Source organism: Quercus robur, chromosome 2 (genome assembly GCF_932294415.1).
Source record: "Quercus robur chromosome 2, dhQueRobu3.1, whole genome shotgun sequence".
In the NCBI taxonomy this organism is placed as follows: Eukaryota; Viridiplantae; Streptophyta; class Magnoliopsida; order Fagales; family Fagaceae; genus Quercus; species Quercus robur.
In genome coordinates, this window is record NC_065535.1 from 95868536 (window position 1) to 95891032 (window position 22497).

General features: G+C 34.1%; 2 long non-coding RNA genes and 1 pseudogene across 2 annotated transcripts; 1 reads left to right on the plus strand and 2 right to left on the minus strand.

The window, feature by feature from the left end:
• Nucleotides 1–251: 251 nt before the first annotated feature.
• Nucleotides 252–2574, minus strand: LOC126716031 (elongation factor 1-gamma 2-like; annotated as a pseudogene).
• Nucleotides 2575–9828: 7254 nt separating this feature from the next.
• On the plus strand, nt 9829–11362 carry LOC126716036 (uncharacterized). Its single transcript, XR_007651999.1, has 2 exons — nt 9829–10170; nt 10982–11362. It is a non-coding gene; the product is annotated as an uncharacterized LOC126716036 (long non-coding RNA).
• Nucleotides 11363–11485: 123 nt separating this feature from the next.
• Nucleotides 11486–13034, minus strand: LOC126716035 (uncharacterized). The gene is made up of 3 exons (XR_007651998.1): nt 12835–13034; nt 12156–12217; nt 11486–11895 (listed from the first exon to the last, which is right to left on the minus strand). It is a non-coding gene; the product is annotated as an uncharacterized LOC126716035 (long non-coding RNA).
• Between the last annotated feature and the right edge of the window lie 9463 nt (nt 13035–22497).

The following is a 22497-nucleotide window of genomic DNA, read 5'->3' on the forward strand; positions in this document are numbered from 1 at the left end:
CTTTTTTGAGATTATATTGATGTTTGATTATTCAGAGAAGTACCCGATTTATTTAGCATTTTTATGTTGTGGGCAAGCATAGTCATTGTTTTACGTATTTAATAAAATCTAGATAAGTTGGAGTATATTTCATTGAACCTCTTTTGATATTTGGATCTTCTTTAGTTGAAGTTTTTCAACAGAAAATATATATATCCAACTTTAATTTTGAATTTAAGAAAAAACAAATTCCTTATTTCATTCACTTTATCTAAGTTTTCCATAAAGCTTGGTCATCATTTAGATGCCAAAAGGAAATAGAACAATACCATAATAAAATAAGATGTACCTCAACAGAGGAAGGTATACAGTATATTACACATCCAATTCTAGGTTTACACCATGCCAGATGTACCTCACCAGTGCTCTATATGGACCAGAAAATTCAAGCATACAAAAAAATAAGCATCATAACACACATGCATGCAGAAAGAGAGAGCACCATCAGCAGCACCAAACATCTCACAATACCTAGGTCACTATCAAAAGAAGATGACAAAAGAAGCCTTTTATAGCAACCTCACTGAAGTTTGTCTTGGAATTTGAGTACAGCCTCTTCCACTCATCCAGATTCCAGTATCATCTTACTTGGGGGCAGTAGATCAAGAGTATTCTTAGGTTTGGACTTTGGAGCCTCCTCTTCCTCACCAGGTTCTGATTTGGGCTTTGCTGGTTCCTCTTTTTTAGGTTCATCCTTAGGATTTGGTTTAGCAGATTCTTTTGGCTGAGATGCTTCTTTGTAACAGGAAACAGACTTATCTGTTTAACCTCTACCAGAACCTTCTTGAAATTTGGTTGATTCACCATGGTCCAGAAGTATCTTTCCACATAAGGGAACTCAGAAATAAAGCTCTTAGTCATGAGTTGGGTGAAGCCTATGTATAAGTTGCACATTGTAACAATGCCAGCCAGGGTTACAGAATTCCCAACCAGTAAGTGTTTGAAGCAAGATGAGTGTCTAGAGCATCCAGCACTCTCTTCAATGAAGAAATTGCAGCTTCCTCAGCCTTCACGCAAAAACACATTCGCTTCAAATAAGGGCAGTCCATAGTTATGAGAGGATTATGAACATTTAGATTTTCCATGTAGAATATGTTAGCATGTTTATGATGTGGGCAAGCATAGTCATTTTTTTATGTATTTAATAAAAGTTGGATAAGTTGGAGTGTATTTCATTGAGCCTCTTTTGATATTTGGATCTTCATTGGTTGAATTTTTTCAATAGAATATATATAGCCCACATTAGGCTATGAGCTTTAGCTCAAATGACACCTCCTCCCCATATAAGTTTTAGGTGGAGGGTGAGGTCGTAAATTCAAGACTTATTAGGTGTGTAACTTACCATAAAACTTGTTCATCATTTAGATGCCTTAAAAGGAAGTAGAACAATTTTATAATGAAATAAGATGTAGCTCACAAGAGGAAGGTATATTGCACATTCAATTCTAGGTTTACACCATGCCAGAATATTAGGATCAATCTCCAATGATGGAAAATCAATCCAGTACTCTATGTGGAACAGAAAATTCAAGCGTACAAAACAATAAAGTATCATAACACACATACATGCAGAGAGAGAGAGCACAATCAGTAGTACCAAACATCTCGCACAAACAATATGAGAAGAAGCATAAAGAGGATTGCTACCCTTCAGGCAAGTAATTACAGCAACAGATAAAAAGCCCATAAGTTCCAACATAACAATCTTCGAGGGATGACCAAAATTAACAGGTGAGGGAGGAAAATTTATAGTCTTACCATAACATGCTATAGAATTTCTCTCAAATATTGGACCAACAGGTGTTTCCAACACAGGAACCTACAAGAAAAATAGATTTAATAGTAAAGCCTTTAATCAACCTAACATACAATTAGTAGTATAGATTACCAAAAATTCCACAATATAGAAATATACCTTCCCAATAGGTTGAGAAACTCACAAGTTTTATTACAGATACCCATCTCAAAATCTGGGGACAGTTTGACTTTCACACCAGTGTTCTCTGCAGAGATGAGTGTCTTGAAAGAACTTTTATTGTCTTCCCAGCATGCAGATCAACATTCTTGCTAGTGTTATCCCAGGAAAATGTGACAGTTTACTGATGCAGACACAGGGTTTTGAAACCAAATTTCCATTGAAAGAAAACTAAAATAAAATCTTTTAGACAAACAGAGAAACCACCAGAATTAGTGTGCATTTGGATAACTTATTTTTATTGGCTTGAAAAATAAGTTTGCCTAAAAAATAAGCTCAAAAATAGTATAGTTGTACTTAAAAAAAGTGCGGCCTTAAAAAATGTACATATGCTAATGGTGAAAATAATCTGAATTTTATGCTAAAACAAGTGGGCCCTTAAACACATCAGCAAACTCATTATACAAAAAAAAAAAAAAAAAAAAAAAAAGAGTAACAAACAAAAACAAGAACATTTTTTAATTCAGCAATATGATATTGCAGCAAATAAACATTGTTATCAAGCATGAAAGAGCGGGTGAGGTTAAGCTCACAATGGATAGGTCAAACCACCCTAATGCAATAAACTAGTCGCTAACCCGTGCGATGCACAGGATAATTAAACAAAATTTATACATATTCACTTTTATTGGTACAATCATTTGAAAATAATTCTAACTAATACCCAAATGTAAGAGACACATTGACTTACTATTTAAAGTAGCCTTCTGAAGAATTTACACATATTCCTTAATTTCTCATCAACAATAAAAACATGGAAAGAAAATAAAAATTACAACAATTAATTCTATTATCTTTCATGCTATACTTTGTAATTGTACGGAATTAAGTCAACTCAATTTAAGTAGTTGTAATAAAATTGGCTTCTACTATTCTCTATTTTATAGAAATATGAACATATTGGATTTCTCAAACAATTACCGGTATTGCAATAAAATGATTTATTATTGAAAATAAGAAACAAAGAAAATCTGTCTATAACTTAACAAACACAATATACTAAAATTAAAGAGATAAAATTTTCGAAGGACAAAATATTATAGATAATTTTAGAAACAGATTATACACTTAAAAGGGTTAGTAATTTATAGCACTTACCTCCCACTATTAGTATACAGACACCAAGTGCGGTCGTCGTAACCCTTTGAAAGAACCTTCCCCAATTGGACCCTATCAAAAAAAAAAAAAAAAAAACACTCAATTAACAAAATTGATCCAAAAGGGTCTAAAAAGCACACAAAATCAATTCAAAAAACAAAAATATGAGACAAAGTAATTACTTTCCGCTGCAACACTTATCTCTCTAAGGCCTTCAATTAACGAAAACACAAACTTCTCTTGGAATACCGGAGTATTATGATCATCTATACACACATACACAAAAAACAAAATCAACATAACTCACTATAACTCTATAGAAACCTCAAAAATATAAAGAGAAATTAAATGGGTTGAATTTGATATTTACGTTTGGAGAAAGAGTTTGCAGAAACTGTGGCTTTATATTTCTTAACTTGAAAGAGGGGTAAGGTTGTTAGGGTTTTGAGGTGTTATAATGTTTTTATTTATTTATTTTATTTTTTAAATATTGTGCTGACGTAGAAAAACTGTGGCTTTATATTTCTTAACTTGAGAGAGGAGTAAGGTTGCTAGGGTTTTGAAGTGTTATAATGTTTTTTTTTTATTTTTTTTTTTTTTAAATATTGTGCTGACGTGGAAAATTGTGGTGCCAGCAAAGGCTTCGGTTTTATATATATATATAGATAAATACGTGAGCATGTGTGTGTGTGTGTGTGTTGCATATGAAAAAATTTTCATTATTTTGACAATCAATCTTTGATGAAACCATGGAAGGTTGATTTGTTTTTACTTTGCATTTTTGTTCATTCAAGACTTATTTTTGTTGTTCCGCCAACTACTTGACAAAATTTTCATCCAAGATAATGGTTTCTAATGCGGAATCAGTTTCCAAGTTGAGTTCAAGACTTTTTCTGAAAAATACAAAGTAACAAAGAAGACTTTGCTACAATTGAATGAAAGGTGTGTTCAATAGAAACAAAGCTAGAAGATTTGTTAGCTATTCTAGATATCTTGATAGGATGGAACTTATAAAGAACTTAGATATTCTAAGTTAGACCCAAATTTATCACCACCCTATTTGGCAAACATTGCACCTGTTATCCCTTCAAAATCTGATGGACTATGAAAAATTATATGTTACTAAACAGGCACTTTGTTTCAGTAATAACTGCTGGACACAGACTAACTGACTCAAAAATTAAAATAATAAAATATTATTATTTGGACAAGTAGGCCCAGTCCACATATGCCAAAAGCTTAACCTAATGTCCAACTCATGAGAATATAAACTCATATATTATCTATTTCCTTTCCTATGTGAAACTCAGGATTTTTACCATTTTTAATAACATCTAAGTGAACATAGAAAACATCAATTTCTTATTCATTTCATGCTATTTTTCCAAAAAAAGACAAAGAGAGAGAGGCAATAGTATCAAAATATGAGAGAGAGAGAGAGAGAGAGAGAGAGAGACAATAATATCAAATTATCAAATTATCAAATAAAGGGGTAGACACAAGTTACATGAGGCCAAAATCAAAGGGTGGAACCCACACGGGAAGCAAGGTTTGTACAAGCCTATTTCTCCTATAGCTTGGACAATGAAAGGATGCAAAGTTTAGCATCGAAAGCAAAGGTAATTACAAGCCAATTTCTCCAGTAGCTTCGACAATGAAATGTGTTAGGACATATATGAATCATGTTAGAAACATATGTGTCAAATTAGAATTGGTTAATCCTTTGACAAAACACACTTTACTTGTAATTTAGTAGATCTAGGACGTGTTTAATATTTCAAGGAATAAGATTTCAAGATCAAGTGTTAAAGTCGTGCAAGTCTGTCTAAGAAACAAGTGAAGAAGTGCTGGATTTTAAAACTCGACAGTTAGCTCAACAAATAACATCTATCAAGGTTTAAAAAGCAGTCTTTGCCCGATGCTCGACAGCTTCTCAATAGATACCCTATCTATCGAGATTTATAAAAAACAAATTTTCAGTTTTGATTTTCATCCAATCCGTGAATACATGTTTGGGCTTTCTTTTCTTACAACCCTAAACATATATAAGGATTGTTTTAAGGGTCGTCACAACTGATGCAACTCAATGCAAAAAATTTTCACAAGCATATTGTGAACCAGATAGTTCATCTTCTTATTCAAGAAACTGCTGTGTTTGTATACCATAGGGTTTTGTAACCAAGGAGTTTTGTGATCTTCATCATGTAATGAATTGAAGAACTTTGCAGCCAACATCTTTCTCAAGTTGTTGAGTAAGCTGCGTATTGGGATTCACGCATCGATTGGTTAGTCACGTATTGGGAAATGTGCATTAAAATGAGAGATTGTTACTACAGAACAAGTCCAATTGGATATTGGGGTAAGGGTTCAACTGTAAGTTGGTATAAAGTACAGGGATTCCTTTACTTGTAACCGCTTGTTGTGATAATAGTGAATTCTCAGGAATTGTGACCTTAAAATTACCTGGTGGGATTTTTGCCATATAGGTTTTCCCCATTCGTAAACAAATTACCGTGTCAATTTATTTTCTGCTACAGTTTAACTTATTTGGTGATTTGTTTGTACTACCACGCTTATTGCATGCTAATTGAATTAATTAATTAACTTAGCTAATTAATTGGTTAATTCATCACAAAGGGTCAATACATTTTTGACGTATCAAGTGTTATCAGAGCAGGCACACTCTAATTAGAGTTAATATTTGCTGTGTGATCTATTGACCCCTATTTGTCATGGATAGAGGACATTTTCTTATTATACCTCCTTTATTTGATGACACTAATTATACATACTAGAAAGTACGCATGAGAGCTTTCTTGTAGTCGCGAATGAGGAGTTCAAGAAGATATCCTCCTCTGAAACTACAAAGGAAGCATGGACCATTCTCCAAACAACCTATGAAGGAAATAAGGTTGTCAAGGATTTGAAACTTCAGAGGCTTACTACGAGTTTTGAAGAGATTAAGATGGAGGAGGATGAGTCATTTGATGAGTTCTATGTCAAGCTCAAGGACATAGTGAACTCAACCTTTAATCTTGGGGAAACCATTCCCGAACCCAAGATTGTTAGAAAGGTGCTTAGATCTCTACCCGAGAGATTTTATGCCAAGATCATCGCAATTGAGGAATCGAAGGATATTGACAAAATTCCTTTAACAGAATTGGTTGGCAATCTGCAGACCTATGAGTTGGGTTTGACAAGGATAGGGAAATCTGGTAAGGGTAAGAGCATGGTATTAAAGGCCAAAAGTAGTGACACTGATGAGTCTTCAGACGATGAAGATTATAAGATGAAGTCCTATATCACGTAGCAATTCAAAAAGTTTATGAAGAATGCCAATGCTAAAAGATGTGGGCATTGGCATTCTTTAAAGCCAATGCCCACATCAAATAATTAGTGTCATTGGGCTTCCTCGACCTTTTTGCTAACTCTGCATTCCCATGAGCTTTTTACTAACTTCATTGGGCTTCCCCGGTCCAATAACCACATTCTCATCCTTGGGATTTATGGCCCTGCCATAAGCCCCTTACTTTCTTAGTTTGTATTATTTTGGGCCTGCGGCGGTCCTTTCTCGCTTTTCTACCTCATGCACTGCTCATGGGATGCTATTTCTCTCTTTCCAGGCTTCTTCAAGCCCACTTGCCTCTTCAAGACCCATTTGTTTATTTCTTGGGTCTGAGCTCCATTATTCCTGCCGCTTGGGCCTAATGGTTTTACTGTCTGCTTTGTTAATTCTTTGTTGCCCTTATTATTGGGCTTTCTTTCTTTCCACCTGGATTCTCACAAATGGCCCTCAACAGCTAATAAACAATAGCACATCAGGTTTGGAGAATGACTGTTCATTAGCAAAAAAAAAAAAAAAAAAAATTTGAGTTTTAAAGAAGCTATTGGAGTTCATTTTTCCTCATTTTTCTGGTTTCATTCTCTATATTTTGGCTTTACCCACTCTATTGGAGACTCTAAGAGTATCTCCAACAGCTTCTCTAAATTTTTGTACTGTTTGGAGAATGAACAGTGACATTTAGTTTTTACCAACCAACTTTTTCAAATATACTTCCAACAGATTCTCTATCCTATTCTCTATCTCATTTAAATATTATTTCTTCATTCATTGTTTATTCTTTTTTTTAATCATCATTTATTCTTTTTTAACTAACTGTATTTTTCAATGAGAAGTGTTATATTCACAACATTTTACGCAATACTTTTACAACAAAATTCATGTGGAAAGTTGTTACTAGTTTTAATTTGAACCCACCACTGAAATTGTTTTTTGACTCGCCAACATTAACTAATAATAATTTATTACTTAAAATTTATTGTGAAAATATTATAAAAATATTGTAGTAGTATTTTTCAGTTAGGATTTTTTATTTTTTATATTATTTTTCTTCCCTTCATTTCATTTTCATCCACGTTTCATTTCTTTTTTTCTTTTTTCTTTTTCTTGTTTTTCTCCTCCACACAAGACATACAGCCCCCCTTCTTTTTATTTTCTTTTTCACCTCAAGAACATTCCAGCGCTTCACATCAGAGAAAAGAGAGAGAGAGAGAGAGAGATCGGCTTGGGCCTCCATCGCATGCATCTCCACTGCCGTTCCAGCATCTCCACTGCCGCTCCAGCCACAGCTCTAGCATCTCCACCGCTACTCGTCGTCCTCCCCACCGATTAGCTTGGGTCAGATCGGCTTGTTCTTTTTTTTTTTTTTTTTTTTTCATATTTGCTTGTTCTAATTCAACTTTATTTTAAGAATTGGATTTTGTTTTGTGTTTTGTGTTTGGATTATGTGAGAAACGGAGAGAATGAGAGAAAAAAAGAAATCCGGAGGAGAGAGAAAGAATTGATATAATAGTAGCTGGGATAATTTTTTAAGCAAAAAAATTGATTTGAAGGTGCTACAGTGTTCTCTAGATTTAGAGAACTACTGTAGCAACTTCAAAAAAAATTTGGAAAACCTACTGGAGCGTGAACAGTAATATTTGGTGGTCTAAAAATGGCTTTACAATGGCTATTGGAGATGCTTGAGCATTAGCATTGAAAAATGCTAATGCCATATCTAAGCCCTTTTTAGCATTTTATGGCTCAAAATGTACTGCATCAAAGGATGCTAAACACAGATATTGTAAAAATTTTTACAATAGTGCTACAGTACAATTCTAAAGATAGAATTGTACTGTAGCACAATTGTAAAAAATATATATATATATATTTTAATCAACCCGGCATTTCTCTCTCCTCCCATAATTTCTGTTATCTTCTCTCTCTTCATTCTCTCTTTCTCATCTGCTCTCTCCACTCTCTTCATTCTCTCTTTCTCATCTGCTCTTTCCTCTTTCAAACCCAAACATCATCCATCTCTTTCTCATCTGCTTTTTTTTTTTTTTTTTGGCTGTGACCGGTGCTTTAAAGGAAGTGTTGGGTTTCAAACCCAAACATCATCCATCTCTTTCTCATCTGTTTTTTTTTTGGTTGTGACCGGTGCTTAAAGGAAGTGGTGGGTATGGCTGAGGTGAGTTGTGGATCACGGAGATCGGAGTGGGTCATGGCGTGGGTCACGGAGATCGGAGTGGGCTGAAGTGGGTCACGGCGTGGGTCACGACATGGGTCGTGGAGATCGGAGTGGGCTGAAGTGGGTTGTGGGTATGGTTGAAGTGGGTTTCTGTTGGCGAGTCCGGTGTTGCTGGGTTCTGTTGTGATGCTGGGTTTTTTTTTTTTTTTTTTTTTTTAAATATGGGATTTTTGTTCCGGTGGGATTTTAGAGAAACTCCTTTGTACATGTCGCCGGAATCAGTTAATCGAATCGCCGAAGGATATTTGGATTATGTGTGTTTGTTGCTCTGTTTAAGGTTTGATGGTTTGTGTTTGTGCGTGCGTGTGTGTGTGTGTGTGTGTGTGTGTGTGTGGGGTGATGGATTTGGAAAAGCGTAGGAAAACAAAAGTTACGGTTAGAAAAAAAACAGTAAAGAAAGATTAAAAAATAATATTTTAATAAAAATAGAGTTTTAGGATGTATGTGGTATTGTAAAATGGGATGGTATAAGTAATAAAGTGGTTTTTTGAGATGGTATAATAGTATAGCATGGCATTCTTTGATCAGGGCCGGCTCTATGGTGGAGCAAAAAATGCAACCGCCTAAGGCCCCAAGTAAAAAAAAGGCCCCTAAATTTTAACCAAAAGGATTATTTATAATCAATAAATAAAATAATTTTTTTATTAGATGAAAAACAAATAAAAAAATAGAGAAAAATGCAACGTCGTCCACAATATTTTTCACAACACTTTTACAACTAATGCTAAGTAGCAAGTTATTACAGCCTATTGTTGATGGCAAAAAAATAATTATAATGATATTTTCAAATAAAAAACAAAAAGCAGTTTAAAATCTAGGATTTGTTGTAAAAAATATTGTGAATGTTGCACTTCTAAAAAAAAAAAAGAATAATAATAAGAGTTTAATTAGCAAACTTTTACTAGTTTTCATCTAAATCTACCACTAACACCACTGTTTTACTTACCACTATCAATCTACCACATCAACAAGTATGAAAAATTTTGTCAAATTTTTTTTGTCTTAAAAATTCAAAAAAAAAAAAAATTTCTATGTAGTTCATGTTAATTAGTAGTAATTTTGCATCTAAATAAGATGATCAATTTCCGCTTTAGGCCTCCAAATGCATCAAGCCGCCCCTGTCTTTGATGCTGATGCTCTAATGCTCATACACCCCCTAAATTTTGAAGTAGTGGCCAAGACACCCCTTTAACTTTTTTATTAGCCAATTTACTTCATAAACTTTGCACATCTGCCAAATCAGTACCCCAGTTAGTCTACTGTTAAAAAACTAACGGAATAGTCACGTGAGACACATGTGACTTTTAAAAAACAAACTCAGTCCTGTTAATTTGAAACCAGATGGATTGAAGAAAACAAAGGAGAGTTAGGTCTAGCCGGAGAGAAAAGAGAAAGAGGCAGCCACCGCAGAACGTCACCCATCATCTCTTCGCCCGAGTCCCGACGGCGCTTGGTGGTTCTGCCGCTCTGTTTGACAGCCACCACTTGGTTGGTTTTGTTTGTTTGTTTGTTTGTTTTTTTTTTTTTTTTTTTAATGCAAGTATTGTTATTTAAATCCACAGAGAGCTCTCTGTTTTATTGATAAGCTTGTGCGAATTTCTATAAGAATTTTTTGGTTTGGTTTAATTTTTTCTTTATATTGTTTTGCAATTGATGTTTTATGCGGCCAGTGATCTAGTGAATGTGTATTGCATCATTGCTTTTGAGTTTGCTATATAGTTGTTTGATGAAATGCATGAGAGAGATATGACTACTGCTCTAATATATCAACTCTTTGATTCTTTTTTTCTTGCATTGCACCACTCCCCAGCATTGATTCTATTCAAAATATTGTTCAGTCTTCAATCTTCTCGTGTCTTGTTTAAATTGGCAAACTGTACAAATTGATGTTAACAAGTGAAGGTTATTGCAGTGAGGTTTATTTTTTCTGTTGCTTATGTAATTTATTGACTTGGCTCCATAAGATTTACGGATTTTTGACACATTTGTTTACAGTCATAGATGTTTTGCTTGCTACAAGCAGTATAACAAAAAGGAGAACCTAGTGCTGCACAAATGTTCTGCTTGACACATTTGTTTATTGTAAATCTTTTGAATCACTAAGGCAGCATGTTATTGGTGAGATTTTATTTCATATGCATTCTAATCCAGAGTATTACATATTTTTGTTTTCTTTTTTTGAATCCTTTGGTGCAAGCACTAGGTGCGAGGTTTTCATTTGTTAGTTTTGGTTTCAATTAATTGTGTTTGGTTTATAACTTGTGCAGAGTCTAATAATTATTTTTTTCTCCTTGTGTAGGATTGTAATGTATGTAACTACTTTGAATGGCACGATATTGAATTCACCCCAAGGAGCAAAAGTGTTATTAATGGACTATTGGACACCAACCGAAGACTTAAGAATGAAGCAGCAATGAATAAGAGGATTTTTAAGTGGCTTAGTGTTTTTTGGTGGTTTCTTGGATCATCAGGGGATTGCGGTAGCCTTTTATTTAGTATTGAGTTTTAATGTTAGACGTCATCTTTACATGAAGTGACTATTGATGTAGGAGTGCTAGAAAAAAAAAGGATTTGTAATGTAATATATCTATATATTTAGATTAAATTTAAAGTAATATATAAAAATGTTCACAAGTATGTAATGTTCAATTTGATTTTGGTCTAGTAAGATTTGGAAAAAGATTCTTGCTTCAGTTGCTTGTACTTTGCTTTTTATATAAAGGTTGTCATCACCAAAAAAAAAAGCATTCTACTCATATTGAAACATCAGAGGAGAAAAAATAAGGAAAAATCTTATTAGAAATACAAAAATGATATTGTCCTCTTCAATTTCTTTATATGAAAAAATATAATTAAAAAAACATTCAATTTTTTACATCCCCATAGAAAAAAATAATTAAAAAAAGCCAAATCTTTGCTATTCAAGTATGATCATCTCCTTCACCATTCCAAACTCCCTAAAGTTACTTGCCCCAAATCTCTCTACTAATTCTATCATCCCCCAATCCAAAATCTTCATTTATATCATCATCAGATTCAACAGAGTCACTTAAATTGTAATCTTCATCATCCTCATCATCCTCCACACAAATTGGAACATTAACAAATCAAATTGGCCTTCAGCCTCAGTAGAATCATATTGGGATTTAAGGGGTGGTACATTTGGCATAGAAGGTGCATTTGTAGGAAGTGAAAGTGGACTTTCATCCATGGCTGCAACAAAAAAATTAATAAGAAGATTAATAGAAAGATCTGGAAAAGAAAAACAATATAGAAATGGGAGAAAAAAATACACTAAACTCCCTATCCATAAGCTAAATTGTTCCCTTAAAGCTAGTGATTTTCATCAGACTACTTATTTAGAGAAAACAATAAGGAGAATATAATTCATTACAAATGACCAATAAAGAGTCAAATAATTAGCAACTAGATAACACATCTATCAATATACACACCAAGTGCTAAAATATCACCTCTTGGCAAGCTTGCTAAACTGCACTCTAAATTGTGTTGTCCTTCTCTCTTATTCCACCAACTGAAAAGAGACATTATTATACAAGACATGAGAAGACCAGAGACTAAACAGTATTTTGAATAGTATAAATGTAGAATACAATAAAACAACCTCCAAGAAGCCATTTTTCCACAAAATACAATCAAACAAACTGTGTAAAATAATCACTACCTTTACAAATTTTCTTCTACAAATTTTGTTTTTTGAACTATTAAAAGTAACTTCAAAATGTAATCTTCCGCTAGAGAACAGAATCAAAGAGCTGATATATTAGAGCAGTAGTCATATCTCTCTCAGGCATTTCATCAAACAGTTGTATAGCACACTCAAAAGCAGTATTGCAGTACACGTTCACTAGAGCACTGGCCACATAAAACATCTATTGCAAAACAATATAAAGAATATAATTCATTCACCTAATATGTATACTGTAATTTCAACCCCAAATTTAATGTTTATTTCATTTATAAATTCCATTAACTTCTATGAAACAAACCAGCTCACTAAAACCCAACCCCAAAAATTAAACCAAATCAAGAAATTCTTATAGAAATTCGCACAAGTAGATCAGTAAAATAGAGAGCTCTTTGTGGATTTAAATAACAATACTTGCATTAGAAAAAGAAAAAGAAAAAAACCAAGTGGTGGCTGTCAAACAGAGCTGCAGAACCACCAAGCGCCGTCGGGACACGGGCGAAGAGATGATGGGTGACGTTCTGCGGTGGCTGCCTCTTTCTCTCTTCTCTCCGGCCAGACCTAACTCTCTTTTGTTTTCTTCAATCCATCTGGTTTCAAATTAACAGGACTGAGTTTGTTTTTTAAAAGTCACGTGTGTCTCTTGTGACTATTCCGTAAGTTTTTTAACAGTAGACTAACTGGGGTATTAATTTGGCAGGTGTGCAAAGTTTATGGAGTAAATTAGCCAATAAAAAAGTTTAGGGGGTGTCTTGGCCACTACTTCAAAGTTTAAGGGGTGTGTGAGCATTTTTCCCAAATACAAAATATCAAAACTTGGTGGCTGATCAAACAGGGAAAAATAGGTAACTAGCATTAATTCCATAACTATCTAGTTAGTAGTTAAGGTTTCAAAACTATTTATTTTTATAGCATCTCGAGTCTTTTAAAGTCGATTTTGGGCAATAACTCGACCATCAGACACTCGATTTCTATGCTCTAATTTCTTCCAACGTGGCATAGTTTTCCACGTGGGTAGACAGAAATCGAGTCTCTAAGACTCGATTTCTAAGTGTTATACATAAAACCAAAACAGTGAGGAACCAGAACTTCAGGGAAGAAAGCAGAGAGGAAAAAAAAAAAAAAAAAAAAAAAAACCAGAAACAGAGGAGATCGGAGTGGGTTGCGCGAGCCCAGGCAGAGCGGCGCCTGGGTCGCGCGAGCCCAGGGGAGACCCAGGCCGCGCGCGGCCTGGGTCTCGCGAGCCCAGGCGAGACCCAGGCAGCGCGGCGCCTGGGTCTCGCGTGCTTGACCCAGGCGCCGCGCTGCCTGGGTCTCGCCTGGGCTCGCGAGACCCAGGCCGCGCGCTGCCTGGGTCTCGCCTGGGCTCGCACGACCCAGGCCGCGCGCTGCCTGGGTCTCCCCTGGGCTCGCGCGACCCACTCCGATCTCCTCTGTTTCTGGTTTTTTTTTTTTCCTCTCTGCTTTCTTCCCTGAAGTTCTGGTTCCTCACTGTTTTGGTTTCATGTACAACACTTAGAAATCGAGTCTTAGAGACTCGATTTCTGTCTACCCACGTGGAAAACTATGCCACGTTGGAAGAAATTAGAGCATAGAAATCGAGTGTCTGATGGTCGAGTTATTGCCCAAAATCGACTTTAAAAGACTCGAGATGCTATAAAAATAAATAGTTTTGAAACCTTAACTACTAACTAAATAGTTATGAAATTAATGCTAGTTACCTATTTTTTCCGATCAAACACAACAAAAATTCCAGTCGTAGAACCGCCCCAATGACGCGTATTTCTACTGCGAGTGTGAGAGTGCTGAGTGTGTGAGAGGTATCTTTTTTATTATTTTCTTTTTTATTATTTTTTTATGGGACGTGTGTGAGCATCTTTCTAGTGCAACTGTGTGTGACACATCTTTCTGCGAGTGTGTGAGGTATTTTTATTTTTTTATTTTTAATTGGACTTTTGAAAATAAAAAAACTTACAGTACATCCCATCTATGTAATCTATGATCAATGTCAATAAATTATCTTATACTATACCATATTATATAATAAACGTTGAACTTAAAAAACGTGATTATGCTAACTGACTTCATTAAATTGTAGAAATTTTTTTCAAAATCTTTAACTAATACTTATTTTAAAAAATATATATATTACTACACTTAAAAATAATAAAAAACAACATTGTACACATACAAATTAAAAAAAAAAAAAAAAAAACCAACAACCACTTTTAGCGTTTAAATAAAACATTAAATTCTATAGATTTCCTCTTCACATAAGGTGACTTTTTTTTTTTCTTTTTCTTTTTTTTCCTTTAGATTTCCTGTTCACACGCCACTTTTTTTAAAAAAAAATTTAGGTTTCAGCTTCACACTTCCACAAATTAGATTAAGAGTTTTTGTTCATATCAACTTTTTCAAAGTGGAGTGTATATATCTATACTACTTTTATACTACTATTTAAGGGAACTTAATATGTTTGGGATGGACATTTCATTGGTTCAAAAATACCCATATGTCTCTAAGTTTAAGCAGAGACAAAAACTAAAGGACAATCTAATAAAAATATATCTTTAACTCTCAAAAAACCTGTTAGAAATATTGAAATCAATAGTATTGTACTTCATAGTTAAAGAATGTACATGAGAGCCTTTATATAAGAGGCATATATGTGCAGTACAAGTAAGAGTGTAGTACAAGCATGTGTGCTATACAAGTAATCTAGGTGGGCATAAAGCCCATAACACTATACACGTTAACAGCCCCCCTCAAACTCAAGGTGGGTGTGAAACCAACTTGAGGTTGTCAACCAAATCACAAAGGTGTCTTTTAGGATGTGATTTGGTGAAGATATCTGCAAGTTGATCTTTAGAGGAGACTGAGAAGAGCTTAAGAGCACCATGGACAAGATGATAACGGATAAAATGATAATCGATCTCGATGTGTTTAGTCCGTTCATGGAAGACATCATTGTAAGTAATATGAATGACACTCTAGTTGTCACAATAAAGAGGAGTTACTAAGGATGTGGACACACCTAAGTCTTTGAGAAGCCATCATAGCCAAAAGAGCTCAGATGTGGTATCAGTAAGGGCACGATATTCTGTTTTAGTACTAGAGCGGGCCACATGAGTTTGTTTCTTGCTTCACCAAGAAATCAGAGAAGAACCTAGAATAAAGCAATAACCAATGGTGGACTTGCGATCAGTGGGATCTCCTGCCTAATCAGAATCAGAAAATGCTCGGAGAATAAGAAAAGACTGAGCAAAGTAGAAAAGACCATTGAAGAGAGTGCCTTTTAGGTATTGAAGAATGTGCAAAATAGCAGCATAGTGAGTCGATTGTGAAGCAGACAGATACTGGCTCACCTGATGAACAACATAGGAAATGTCTGGTCGAGTGATAATGAAATAAACTAGGCTATCAATCAAGCGTTTATAAAGAGAGGGATTAGACAATGGTTTCCCTTCTGAGGGAGTTAGATGTGTATTAAGCTCAACTGGAGTATCAATAGTCTTGCTATCAGTAAAACTAGCTCAAGACAAGAGTTCAGAAGCATACTTGGCTTGAGTAATATAAAGTCCATCTGTAGAATGAGTGATTTCAAGATTCAAGAAGTAGCTGAGATGTCCAAAATATTTCATCTCAAACTGCTAACTAAGAAAATCCTTGAGTTCTTGAATGCCATTGAGGTCATCACCAGTTATGATCATATCATCCATATACAAGAGAAGTACAAATAGTGTCTTTGTCAGTGCGACAAAGAAATAAGGCAGAATCATAATGACTGGCCATATAACCCAAGTGAGAGATGGTAGAGCTGAATTTAGCAAATCAAGCCCGTGGAGCTTGTTTAAGGCCATAAAGTGCACGTCGAATGTGACAAACCTTGTTTGATTCAACAGAGAGATCAGGAGGAGGTTGCATATAAACTTCTTCACTTAAATCCCCATTAAGGAATGACTTTTTGACATCCATCTTAAAAAGGTCTCATTTATTGGCAGCAGCAACAACTAAGAGGGTACAAACAGATGAGATACGAGCAACCGGAGTAAAGGTCTCTTTATATCAATCACATACTCCTGTGTAAAACCTTTTGCAACAAGATGAGTTTTGTAGCGCTCAATGGACCCATCAGAGTGAGTCTTAATCTTATAGATCCACTTACAGCCAACCACAGATTTCCTAGAGGAGAGAGTTACCAAATCCCATGTATGGTTTTGGGATTATTACATTTTTCAATCACAAAAAACCTAGGGGTGTGATGAGTATTATTCATTTGCATGTGAAATAATTTTTCATCACACCCCTAGATTTTTTATGATTAAAAAATGTAATAATCCCAAATTATAATGGATGCATATTATTAACCTTTACTAAATGATAAAACACTCTATGGAGGTTTGACTCAATCGTGACTGCCACATTTGGGACTTATTGGGTTTTTTTTTTTTTTTTGGGAGTTATGTGACTTATTGTATAACATGTTTTGGGTTGTGATAATATAGGGGTTGTTTGGCACTGTTGTTTAAACAACAGTTTTCAATATTTAAATAACAATAATACTTCTGACACAGATTTCTAAAATATTCAAACACGTATTTTCAAATCACTAAAAACTGAACAACAATATTTAAACACTGCTACCAGCTACCCATAATAACTGGACCATTTGATTATTGCTCTAAGTATCAATAACTAATATTTAGATTGAAGTAATGTCACCAACAAAAGAAAAGGTGAATTTCTACTTAAAAAAAAAAAAAAAAAAAAAAAAAAAGAAAAGATTTAAGACTTGAAGTGATGCCAAAAACTTTACTGCAAACAACTCTTCTAGTCTTGATTGAGAAATTCTTCCGCACTGACGGAGTCACAGGGATGTGGGTATGTCCCTTGGGATTCCCAACTCTGGCAGGGAATGTGGAGGTGGATGACCGATTGACTTTCCTCATTCATTGTTTAAGGACAAATAATAAAGTGACTAAAGTCTTGAGTCTGAGATCAAATATTCTCTAGGAATGAGCGAAGTAGCTTTGAATCTCACTCTCATTTCGACTTCACAAAAACGTAGTAAAAACTAGAAATAATATGCATTTGGAATTTTATCTTTCGTGTATTTTTTTAATTCTGCTGACCCCATCATCACTCGAGCCACTGCAAGGATTTTTATTGTTGTTGTCTCTAAAAAAAAAAAAAAAAAAAAAAATCAATGATATTCTTTGTTCGTTAGATTAGTTTATTTTTGTTTGATATATGTATTTATAGAATCATCAAAATATTACCTTTTATTTTGTTGTAATTATTCCGAACCACTTGAGTGAACAGATTGCTTTTATTGAACTAAAAGGATTAAACAAATACATCAGGTAACAATAATATTTGGGCTTGAAAGAAGGAAAGAATTTCCTCAATTTCGTTTAATAGTCGAGAAGTATATCAAATAATATTACATTAGTGGTATCAAATTTTAATAATTAAGTAAGAGATATGACTTAAAAAAATAACTACTTAATTGACAAATGAAAGAAATATGTTAGTGGGTAGTTATTTTTGTACACATGTTTTTTATTTATTGAATTTTGATACGAATAATGTGGTATCATTTAATACGAAATACTTTTTTCTTAATAGTTAGCCTATGCATGCCAAGGGTATAGGGTCCAACTCTATTATCTATTCTTTAATATGCTTATCTTTCCTTTGTTTGTCTAAAGTAAATAAATAATTAAGAGGTAAAATAGAGTTAACTCCTAATGTTTGAGTGATTCTCAAAAAAAAAAAATTCCTAATATTTGAGCTAATACTAGTCAGATCCAAGAGTTTTCAAAACTAATCATACAACTTGGTTCCTAATTAGTGTGAGAAGAGAAGGATAAATGAGTAATAATTTAAAGACCAAATTTGTCAGTTTAAATTTTTTTGAACTGCTTGCACTAGCTCAAACCTAAGTATTAAATGTATTTTACCAAAAATAAAAGCCTTCTTTATGAGAAATTTTTTTTGAGTTTTGAAAAGTCAAGAGTCTGCATTTGTTTTTCCTCTATTATCAAAAAAATAAAGGAAATGACAAGATTCTTTGGTTCTTCTAACTTTTTCTTTCCCTCGATTCAATGTAGATTTCATGATTCAAATATGTCTTTCCCACTTAATGGCCTCAATGGTCATGTGCTTGGGCACCCCCAAAAAGCTCTTTATTTTTGTGCTTTTTTATTTTATGGGTCATGTTAATTGATATGCGGCCTAAGAAAATTGTTAATAAATTATTTAAAAAAAATTTTAACATTATTTTAGTAGAAAATATAAAAAATTGTTAAAAAAATTAATTAATTTTTTTCTTATAAAAAGCTTTTAAAAATATATCCTACACCAATATCCCGAAGTCATCCATTAATATTTTACTTTTTTTTAAATCAGGAATAAAAGTTCTTTTGGACTTACATAATCCAACTTACACAGATAAATAAATAAATAAGACCACTGCCAAGTGGAAGACTTCTAAAGGCCAGTAAGGGCGAACCACTATCCGACAACGTGTGGACAAAGCTGCTAAGAGAAGTAAGGGCAGGAGCTCGTGGAATGTCCATGAGTGATAATGATTTCTAAGTTCCTATTGGGTGCCATGGGCCCACAGAGAAGTGGAGGAGAAAGAAGAGAATTTGTTTTATGTATTAAGCAAGAATTTGGTAACGATGGGCCCATGGGTGTAAAAAACATTTTTTCAGAAGGGTTATTAAAAAATTTAAATTATATAAAATTTAATAAATATAGAATTTGATATATTAAAAAAATATATAAATATGTTAAATTTTACAATTTGTTTTAAGATTTTTTTTTATTTTAAAATTATTATATGATAGTCTTATTATTAATACTACAAACTATTGCGTAAAACTCATGATTTATACATATATCAATTTTTTACTTATTAAAGGGAGTAAACCAAAAGGTTTACACCAAGTACTTATGGAATTTAATCTCTGTAAGGTAAAATTTTGACAGGTCAATGTTTTATTGAAGGGTGGAAATAGGGACTTATAAACCACATCTTTAATGAATTTAATCTCTTTATTATTATCAATATTTAATGTTATTGGTCGTAGGAGCAAGACTGCGAGCACATGGAGTCAATAGAGAGTATTGTGTAAGTGCACTCATGGGTTGAGATTAAGATTTTGTTTGGGATGTAATGAATTATACAGTTTATTTGAGATTTTAGATTATTTTTTGTATTATTCATGGGTCCTATTGTACTATTTAGCTAGCTTTTAACTTTTTTTTTCCTACACTTTTAGCAAAAAATTTTCAATTTCAATTAAATAAATTGTTCCCAAACGGATCTTTAGAGTTTAAAAAATAAATTTCGCTCTCAAACTCCTCAATAACTAAAAAAAAAGTTATAATTAAAATATAAAGAAATAATTAATAAAAATTTATTAAAATTGTGAAACAAAAAGAGGGCCGGGTAATCGTAAACCGTTCAATTCCTAGGAAATTTATTAATAAAAAAGTCAATAGTATGTTTTGCAAAACAATAAAAATATTATTGTTAATAAAAAAAATATATCAAGAAATGATCAGCAACAAAGTAGAGATCATGGTGGAATCTTCAATAAAAAAGAAAAAAAAAAGAAAAAGAAAAAGAAAAAAAGGTGCTGGATGGATCAGAAAAGGTGATGGACAACCATTAGTTAATATTATTAACTCCAGCTGCTCTATTCAGATCCTTCGTGGAGTTTACTTTTAGTTAAGGTAATTTTTTAAAAACTATTTTAATCTATAGCACTCTTTATCATCAGATCAAAATACTAATCGATTTTTGGTGTAAATCAATCGGTTTTTAATAAATTCTAAATCTTTTATTTAAATATTAGAGATTTCACCAGTTGATCTAACTAGAATCCACAAGTAATTTTTTTTTTTTTTTTTAATGTAATTTTTGTCTGCAATTATATAAGAGGTGAAGTGAAAAGTGAATTTTTAAAATAAGCTGCGAAACTGACCAACTGTTTTTGTATTAGGCTATTTTGTGGGGATAAAAAATTCTGAACCACTTCGGCCCACTTTGCAGAATCCATGAATTAGCTCCCTTTGGGACCAATCCTTACCAAATTCATTTTCAGTCTTAAGCAAATTTTTGCCTCTGTGAACCCAAAATAGAACTTGAGCCACGCCTGTAAGACCAATTCTATGATTATTCTTTTGGGCCCAACTAACACAGTCCACAGTCCACAGTCTCTCTATTTTCATCATGTGCGCGGTACAGGTTTGCTGTGTTTTGCTGAAAACCTTCGCCTGGAGAGCAAGCCGGAATATTCTCCCCACCAAGGCGAACCTCTGCTCTCGCGGAGTGCTCGACGACCCTACTTGCGATGCATGTGGCCTGACTGCTGAGACCAGTGGGCATCTCTTTTGGGACTGCAGACATGCACAAGAAGTTTGGGCTGCCACCAGTGGCGGCGCCACGTACAGGTCAGGGTGTTCCCAGGAACACCCTGACCTGAAAAAATTTACTTAAAAAAAAAATAAATTATATTTAAGCTAAATTAGGAACACCCTCAACACAAAATTAGGAACACCCTCAGATTAAAAAAAAAATTATTTGTTCAACTTTCAAGCAAAAAAAAAAAAAAAGGAACTAAAATCTGAAAAAAAAAAAAAAAAAAAAAAAAAAAAAAAAAAAGTAACAGAGCCAAGCCAAAATTTATCTGTTCAACTTTCAAGCAAAAAAAAGCCCCAAAAAAAAAATTGAACTAAAATCTGAAAACAAAAAAAATTTGAAACAGAACCAAGCCCATGGTAAGCCAAGCCCACGGCGAGCCCAACAGAGCAAACCGACCCACAGATTCTCAAAAAAAAAAAAAAAAAAAAAAAAAAAACCAACACAGAATCAGACATCAAACTTACCCACCGTACCCCCGGTCACGTCGCTGCAGAAAAAACCAATCCCCAATACACGATATAGTCTATACAATACAGAGCAAAAGCAAAACAAACCAAAAGAAATACTGTGTTTATCAAAAAAAAAAAAAACCCAATACAGAGCCTCTGTACCGAAACGGCAAAACCAAACCAAAAAACCCCAATACTCGCTCCTCGGTCGTCGTAGCTCGCTCCTCGTCGTCATCGCCGTAGCTCGTGCCTCGTCGTCGTCGCCGTAGCTCGCCCCTCATCGCAAATCGCAGATCGACCGTAGATCACAATCGCAGTCGCCAGTCGCAGATCGCTCTGCTCGGTGCTAGCAGATCGCAGTCGCAGTCGTCGTCGCCGTAGCTCGGTGCTAGCAGATCGCAGATCCCTCCGGACCGGCGGACCCTCCCTGAGCTTCAGCTCCCTCAAGGTATTTCTAATTTCTCTCTCTTTTTCTCTCTCAGTTTCTCAATCTCTCTCTCTTTTTCTCACTGAGTGTGATTTTCTAAAATAATAAGCGTCTCTCTCTCTTTGGTCTTTATTTAAATTAACTCAGTAACTCTCTCTCTCTCTCTCTGATTGGCTATTTGGCTGGCCAAATGAATCTCTCCTCTCTCTAATTGGATGGCCAAATGGATCATTGTTTGTCTTTATTTATATTTTGCTTTTACCTGTTCTGTCTTTTTGAATTTGGCTTTAGTGTTTATTTTATCCGTTGGTGCTGTGTTGGTCAGTGTGTGTTCTGTGTTGGTGTAATATTAATTGTCTTTTAGTTTTAGTGAATATTGTGATTTGTGAATATTGCGAAATTTTCTAATTGGCAGGCAATTGTGATTGGGCATCAGGCAATAAGGCTTATGCTTGTCCATTGAGTGGGGTAAGGATAGATGGGCTGATGGGCACATCACACATGGGGTCAGGAGCACAATAATTAAAGCTATGTAATATGTTGTACATGACACTATTTTAATTATTGTGCTGCTGCATATGAAATGTGTAATGTTAGGTTTTTTTAGGGTAATGTGTACAAGGGGCTAAATAATATAATAAATTAAAGTAGTATAATTAATGACAAATAAATTAAAGTAATATAGTTTATTGTTACGCTAAACAACAATAATTAAAGCTGTATAATTACCCAATACATTATAAAAGACAAATAAATTAAATTATGTTAGGTTAAATAATAATTAATAATTTTA